The sequence below is a fragment of the Prionailurus viverrinus genome, chromosome F1 (genome assembly GCF_022837055.1).
Source record: "Prionailurus viverrinus isolate Anna chromosome F1, UM_Priviv_1.0, whole genome shotgun sequence".
Taxonomy (NCBI): Eukaryota; Metazoa; Chordata; class Mammalia; order Carnivora; family Felidae; genus Prionailurus; species Prionailurus viverrinus.
In genome coordinates, this window is record NC_062577.1 from 10,576,063 (window position 1) to 10,584,402 (window position 8,340).

The 8,340-nt window shown below is 35.7% G+C and overlaps 1 pseudogene; it reads right to left on the reverse strand.

Annotated features, from left to right (window-relative positions):
* Positions 1-4,066: 4,066 nt before the first annotated feature.
* On the reverse strand, positions 4,067-4,247 carry LOC125155905 (uncharacterized; annotated as a pseudogene).
* Between the last annotated feature and the right edge of the window lie 4,093 nt (positions 4,248-8,340).

Consider the following 8,340-nt stretch of genomic DNA (forward strand, 5'->3'; position numbering starts at 1 on the left):
GATTTTCTCAGGCTATTCAGGTGGACAATCATATCATTTTATAACACTTGATAAGTGTGCTTCCTCTTTCCAACATTACACAGTTCTCTTATTTAATTGTGTTAGCTGGCATTTCTTGGACAATCCTACACAACCTTTGTGATCATAGGCTCTTTTCATTATTCCTGACTTTCTGTAGAGTTACATCATCATAAGACATGATATTGTTCAATTATTTTAAGCTGTGTATCTTATCATGCTAAAAAGTTACTCTCTAATCTTATTTTTAAAGCTTTTATGAGAATAGATGTTGAATTTTATTAACTGCCTCTTCAGCATCTCTTCTGATGCTTTTCTTTTGATGAATGATAGTAATACATATCCTAATATCAAACCACTCATTTCTTCTTAGAACAAATCCTGCTTAGTCATTATAGCTTAGTCTTTTAAGAAATATTTTAGGTTGTTTGGGAAATTGGTGAGTCCTTTGGTTTTTGCACTTCTCTATAAAATTTTGGTATCAGAGTTTTGTTAGCTATCAAAAGAAAAAAAAGAAATTGGGAGCATTCCCTCTTTCTCTATGTTCTAGAACAATTTAAAAAGCCCAGAATTATTTGTTCCCTGAATGTTTGGATAAATGCATCCATAAAATTACTTGGCTCCAGTGTCTTTTGAAGGGACAATTATTTAACAAATGTCTTTATTTATTCATTGAATTTTGATCCAGTAAATATTTTTACCATTTCTAGGGGCGGTACATTTTATTTTCATTTTCCTGAAACACTTTGCTTATTTACTTTCAAGTTACAGGATAAAATTATAGGATGTATTCTCTTACAATGCTTTTACATTTTTTAATCAATGATTATAAGTTCCTTCTATCGTTCTTTATTTCTGAAATAACTTATATAATTAATATTATATATATCTGGCACATAGAATATGTTCCTTGATAATAATGTTCCTATTATTACTACTTTATTAAATAGTGTATTCATTATTTTAGTTTTTACTTTTTCTTAGGATTTGGCAAAAATAAAACATTATGAAGTTGAAGTTGTCTTTGTTTCTTGTTCCATGATAATTTTTCTCCTTCTTTTCACAGAGGCAATCATCATCATGAATTTGATATGACTGTCAATTCCACACCTTTAAATTTACAAGTCTACAAATTCATGAATAATATACATATACATAACATAACATACATAAAATAATACAGTATTATTTTATGCTTTAAAATTTTTTTTAACGTTTATTTTTGAGACAGAGAGAGAGAGAGAGCATGAACGGGAGAGGGTCAGAGAGAGGGAGACACAGAATCTGAAACAGGCTCCAGGCTCTGAGCGGTCAGCACAGAGCCCCACGCGGGGCTCGAACTCACGGACCGCGAGATCATGACCTGAGCCGAAGTCAGCCGCTTAACTGACTGAGCCACCCAGGCGCCCCTATTTTATGCTTTTAAAGCACTTATTAAAGTAGTTATAATACTACCATACCGATGTATACTTCTGCATCTTTTATATTCAATTTTCAAAAACTATACTAATGGACCTATATAGATTGATTGGTATATTGATACATCTGGATATGGAGAGCTCATTTGTTTTTAGCTGCTGTATGGTATTTTGTCATGTGACTAAACCAGCGTTTATTTAATCCCTTCATTTATTAATATTTCCATCCTCTTATTTTTTAGTCTTTAGGTATAATCTACTCTTTTAAACTGAAGTATAATTGACTCATAACACTGTATATAGTTTTAAGCATAAAACATAATGGTTTGATATAGGCATATGTATTGTGAAATGATTAAAATAAATTTAGTTAACATCTGTCACCACACTTAGTTACATTTTTTTTCTTCTGATGAGAACTTTAAAAATCCACTCTCCGGGCGCCTGGGTGGCACAGTCGGTTAAGCGTCCGACTTCAGCCAGGTCACGATCTCGCGGTCTGTGGGTTCGAGCCCCGCGTCAGGCTCTGGGCTGATGGCTCAGAGCCTGGAGCCTGTTTCTGATTCTGTGTCTCCCTCTCTCTCTGCCCCTACCCCCGTTCATGCTCTGTCTCTCTCTGTCCCAAAAATAAATAAACGTTGAAAAAAAATAAAAAATAAATAAATAAATAAATAAAAAATAAAAATCCACTCTCTCCTTCAAATATAAAATTTAATATTGTTAACTATGGTCACCATGATACCTTACCTGCCCTGGACTTACTTATCTTGTTGGTGCAATTTACTTTAAGTGTGTCTTTTGTTGGTATCATAGTGCTGGATTTGTCCTTTAAATATTGTCTGACCAATTTGGACTTTTAATAATCAATTAAATCTGTTTGTAATATTTTGAGTATTGATATACTTGATTTTGTGTTTTATATTTACCATGCTTCTCTCTATATCCCCCCCTCTCTCTTTTTTTTTTTTTTTTGCTTTCTATTGATTTTATTGAATTTTTTAAATTCTTTATTTTCCTCTAGTGGTTTTGGAATTATACATTCCATTTATGTTCTTTTAGTGGTTAACCTCAAATCTGTAACATTAATTTAATTTAATAGTTTAAAATTTAATCATTATCTATATCTTCCTATTAAACAGTCTAAAAAACCTTAGAATGATTTAACTCCACGCTCTTATTTTCCATGTAATTTTTGCCTAGATTTTTGGTCAAGCTTGATTTTTAATTATAACAATTTAGTGATTATTTTTATATTTACTCATACTAAAATCACAAACATCAAAAATGGGCAAACCAACTTGAGGGAAGGCACTGGATGCATAAGTGGGAATTTTTTTACCTTAATGAAAGATAATAATCTAAAAAAAGAGATTAAATAAATATGTTCAGAGTATTTCAAAAAATAAAAGATGTGTTAGAAGTCATTGGGCAAGAATAGGACAGAATGGAAAAGAATCAATTAATGTAGGCAGTCATTGAAATAAAATAACTCAGGTTGAACAACAAACCAGACCCTGCTCAAGAAAGAGGTCAAGAACTAGAAAATAGGGGGTGCCTGGGTGGCTCAGTCGGTTAAGCATCTGACTTTGGCTCAGGTCATGATCTCACGGTTCGTGAGTTCAAGCCCTGCATCAGGCTCTGTGCTGACGGCTTGGAGCCTGGAGTCTGCTTCAGATTCTGTGTCTCCCTCTCTCTCTGCTCCTCCCCTGCTCATGCTCTGTCTCTCTCTGTCTCAAAAATAAATAAAACATTTTAATAAAAAAACAAAAATAAAAAAAAAGAATTGGAAAATAGGTCTGAGGAAGTCAAGTTTCTCAAAACACCATATCGAGAGACAGAGACAATATAGGATAGAGAAGTTAGGAACATGAAAGATGTAATCACCAATTCTGATATATGTTGTTTAAAAAAATTCCAGACAGAGGGCACAGAGAGAATGGGAGAGAGCCAATTATGGTAGAGATAAGAACTAAAAAATTTTCCAGAATTGAAAAAAGACATGAAAAGGAACATATCAAATCCTTAGCAGGAGCTTAAAAGAAGCTCACACATATTCAAACAGTTGTGAAATTTTTAACAATTACAGCAAAGAGAGAGGATCAAGGCACCAGAGGAAAACTCAGTGCAAGTTATTTTTCAGGAGGCTCCTTCAGGGTCTCCTTTCTGACTCAGTCATTCCTTTCATTGGTTTGGCGTTTGCCTACTCAACTTGCCATGTTTACCAGGAGTCTATATAACTTTCTAAATATTTTATAATTCTAGTTTTCATTATGCTTCGGTTCATGTATTTTTACAAATTTAAAATGTTAATTTTCTGCGGCGCCTGGATAGCTCAGTCGGTTGAGCATCCAGCCCTTGATTTCGGCTCAGGTCATGATCTCATGTTCCTGCAATTGAGCCCCATGTAGGGTTCCACACTGAAAGCACAGATCCTGCTTGGAATTCTCTCTCTGCCCCTCCCATGCTCTTGTGATGCATGCTTGTACACACTCTTTCAAATAAGTAAATAAAAATAAAATTTTAATAAAGATTAATTTTAATTGTCATAATTTATGTTACACTTTTTTAAATGTAATTTTTAACTATATTGTCTTATTGTCAAAAAGGATCTGTTCTATTTCTGCTTTTCTAGGAGTTTCTGTTTGGCATAAACGATAGTAATAAATGGCACCTGACTGTGATAACTACAGCCAGTCCAACTCTTGTTTGTTCACTCAATCACAGAAGCCAATCGAATATTCTTTGACTGTTTTATTAAACTGATAAGAACAGATACTACACTTGATCTTAGCCATAAGGCTGAGAAGCAATCTTTGACTGTTTTATATAATAGCATATAACATATTATAAAACTACAAATATGTAATCTATTTTAAATTTCAGAAGATGTATAAATATACATAATATATAATAAATATGAAAATGTGAAGCTTTCTTGTTATATTTCCATGAATGTAGCTTTCTAGTTATTTAGCGATATCCATCTACTGGAGATACCAAACAGGAACAGCAAAGAAAGAGGTGATATTTAATCACTGGCTACCCAAAATGGGATTTTTGAGTAATCTTTACGACAATATTCTTAGAAGCCAAGCATTGTAGAGGGAGCAAAATAAACCTCTAACTTTTTCTACTCTTTAAAAATCATCAAGGGCCAGGAAAGGTTGACCTGAGCATCAAATTCCCACGGGTAGAGAGAATTCAGAAGACACATGTCCTTTCCATATAGGAAAGTGAAAAATCCCACCTTCTGGAGTAAGAGATCGTGGGAAAAAAAAAAGAAAAGGAAAGAAAAAAGAGATGGGAGGAAGTAAATGGTCAGAATCCGTTTCTTAGGCATTCTCCCATAGAGATTCCCTCCCCTCCCCCCATCGCTCCAACTCCAAGGGCTTTTCTATTTCCTATTTGGAACTTCAGGAAGAGATGACCTCACAGAGTTTTATCCTGTATCAAGAAAAAACAAACAAACAAAACATGGAAAGGCTTGGTTTGCTTATGAGGCCTGAGTTAGCCCTCTGAAGGAAGACTCCCTCAATTCCTTAAGTGTATAGAAGAGACCCAGAGGTTCACATGCCAATGGTGTGGACGATGGTGGGTAAGGAAAGTAAATGAGTTGAACCATTGCACCTGTATGGTATTGTTGTGGCAAGTGATGAGGAGACTTGTAAAAAGGATCCCAGTGCTGGAGAGCTGAACCCACGGGCTGAAAACTGAGACAGGTGTGCTGGATTGCACCAAAGTGTGGCTTAGGAAGCCATGGTGAACATTGGCCTACCCATCTAAGACCAAGAAATCATACTTTCATCAATAATACCTGCAAAAGGGAAGCCAGGAATTGGTCCCAACCAGAAGCCTTGTCACAGAGGACCTAGAAATAAAAACAGGACTTATTTATGGATTGTGGATCTTATTTGTGGGTCTTAGGATCTCTCTCCTCTTTGAGATTTGAAGCCCCTCCCTGATGTGCTCAGATGCTATCCTAGAAGAAAGCCAGGGGGATGGAAAGCAAGTGGAAAGATTGAGCATCAACATCCCCAAAGAGACTGAGTTATCTTTAAGAGACTATTTGCTCCCCAGGAGTCTGAGATACCATTAAATGTTGAATTTAAGTTTTTCTTTTGGCCCTGCTGGATGAAGGGTGGGGGGCAGAGGGGTGGACTAGGGAAATAGATTTTATAAATTAAATAAATTACTTTTTTATTTGAAAACTATAGTTTTCAGAGGTGCCTGGGTGGCTCAGTCAGTTAAGAGTCTGACTCTTGATTTTGGCTCAGATCATCCTCTCATGGTCACGGGAGGGAGCCCTGCATTGGACTCTGTGCTGGGCATGGAATCTAGTTAAGATTCTCTCTCCTGCACTTGACCTCTGCCCCTCCCCACTCATTCTCTTTCTCTCTCTTTCTCTCTCTCTCTGAAAGAAAGAAAGAAAGGAAAGAAAGAAAGAAGAAAATAAAGAGAAAAATATAATGTTCAATCATCAACTTTGCTACACGAATACGTTTTTAATTATGTGTTTATATCTTCTCTTTGATAGTGAGCACACTGTAGCCAGACCAATTTTTTTGTTTATCTGTTTATTTTAATCCTCAGTGTTAGTAGGCACTCAACACATGTTGAGTGAGTGAGTGAATGAATGCGTATTGAATGCAGAAAGGCCTGAGAAACTGTTTTAAAAGTACCTATTTTGTTGGTGAGGATTGAGATAGGCATGAAAGGTACAATGAAGACAGACATCTTGTCGAGAAGTGAAGGTCAGTTCTGGGTGAAGAGGTGAATAGACTCTGCAGATATAGCAAAATCAAGCCTTGCAAAGGTCACTGTGTTGAATTCTATCAAACCTTTAATCTCAATGCCATGAAAAGCAATACGAGCGAAGAAGAAGGCTGGAATCTTCACTTAATGTGCTGCCTGACTCTCTATACCTTTTATTTGATTTTCAATAAAGGTCTCTTTGTTCTCATACATGAGTAATGGGTTCAAGGTTTTTATTAGTACTCTTGCTACAGCAGGGTGCAGGAGCTGAAATTCTTCTTCAACCTATGGAAGTGCAGATTCATTTTTCAATGAGACTGTTATCTTCAGAGAGAACATATTTCACCAACACAGTCCAAGGTCATGACAACACGTCCTTCCTACGATCTAAGGACAGGAGTCTGAGTCCCGGCAACTGAGGAACATGCGTATGACAATACTCTTCCCAATGTGACACGACAAAGGAATCTTTCATTAGACACAAAAGATTGGAACCTTTCAAACAAGAGCTGAGTAAAACGGTAAAAAGAAAAAATAACCTAAGTACAAATATCCTTTGATTTATAGACTATCTAAGCATACGCTTTGTCATTCTGAATGCTACCGTACAACTTTCCTCTTTACTCCATTCCCAGGAGAAGAAAGCAAAGACAGGGTCCAAAATGCTTGATGATAACCCTGTTTGGGGATATGGACCCTTTGGTGAGATAAGCAAATGGATTGAGGACTTCTTCCTCATGATATATCTAGGGTTTTTTTCTTATTACTGCTATAGTATCTCACGAGGGCCAAGTGAGAGTAGAGGCCAAGGGATGGGAAATAGGTACTCTTAGGGCTAAATTTGTACTAAAACTTACATTTACAGTTTCAGACCATTGAATTGACACTCCTTTAAATCACTGATACACACGCCAACATGATACAACATTTATCAAGGGAGTTACCAGCAGGCGCCTGATCATGGTCAGAGTCAACCAGATTCTAATCGTGGCCGAGTGACCTCTCCTGCACTGGAAAATGATTTAACCTTGGCAAAAAGGATAGTAAAACCTACTTTCTGGGATTATTGTGAGGCTTAGCTGAGGTAATGGATATAAAACACTCAGCACAGTATTTGGCACATAGTAAGTATTCATCTAATGATAGCAATTATTACTATTACTGCAGGTCCAAAGTTACGACATCGAGATCAATGTGAACAATCATATAGCTGGAGAAAATCTCATGGCCTGTATGTTCCAGATATCTGATTTCAACGCTATATACTTAGTATATCACTTAATTAAACACACAAAAATATAGTTAAGATCCTGCTAAATGTCAGAAGGCAATTTGAAAAATACTTGATGCTTGTTAGACCAAGTAATATTCAGTTTTAAGTATTGTTTTTTACATGTTTCTACTCATCCTTACAGAAATTCTCAGTCAAAGACAAATGATAGATAAATGACACCCATTGGGCCTCCAATTTCTTCCTTGAATTATAGTTTCTGTGGAAATGTAACAAGGGATGTCTTCAGCTTGGGAAGCAGAATATGAAGGGAAGCAACTTTTTTAAAAAAATAAACAAACAAAATCTGTTCTTTGTGCCTGGCGTTTTTTTATCAACATGATCTCTGTAAGACTCATTCATACTGATGCATGTAACAGCAGGTAATATTCAATTATATAAACCTAACACTATTTATTGATAACACCATTGAATATTTGGGTTATTTGCAGTTTGAATCTGTTGCAAAGAGTATTGCTTGTTTAAGAGTGTGTTTTTTAACTCGTCGATTTTCCAGTTTTCTTCTGTTGTTGAATTTTAATTTCATCCCATTGTGGCTGGAGAAAAAGATTCGTATACCTGTCTTTTCAGATCTATTGAGACCTAATTTGTGGCTTACATATGGTCCAACCTGGAAAATGCACTATGCACATTTGAAAAGAAAGCAAGTGCTTTTGTGGTTGAGTAGAGTGTTCTGTAATGTCTGTTAGATTTAGCTGCTCTCTGATGTTGTTGAAGACCTCCATCTACTGAGAGTTAAGTATTAAAATCTTTTATTATTATAGAGCTATTTCTCCCTTTAATTCTGTCAGTTTCTTCCTATATTTTGCTGGTCTGTCATCAGGTCCACAGTGTTCATAATTGTTATATATTCTTGCTGTA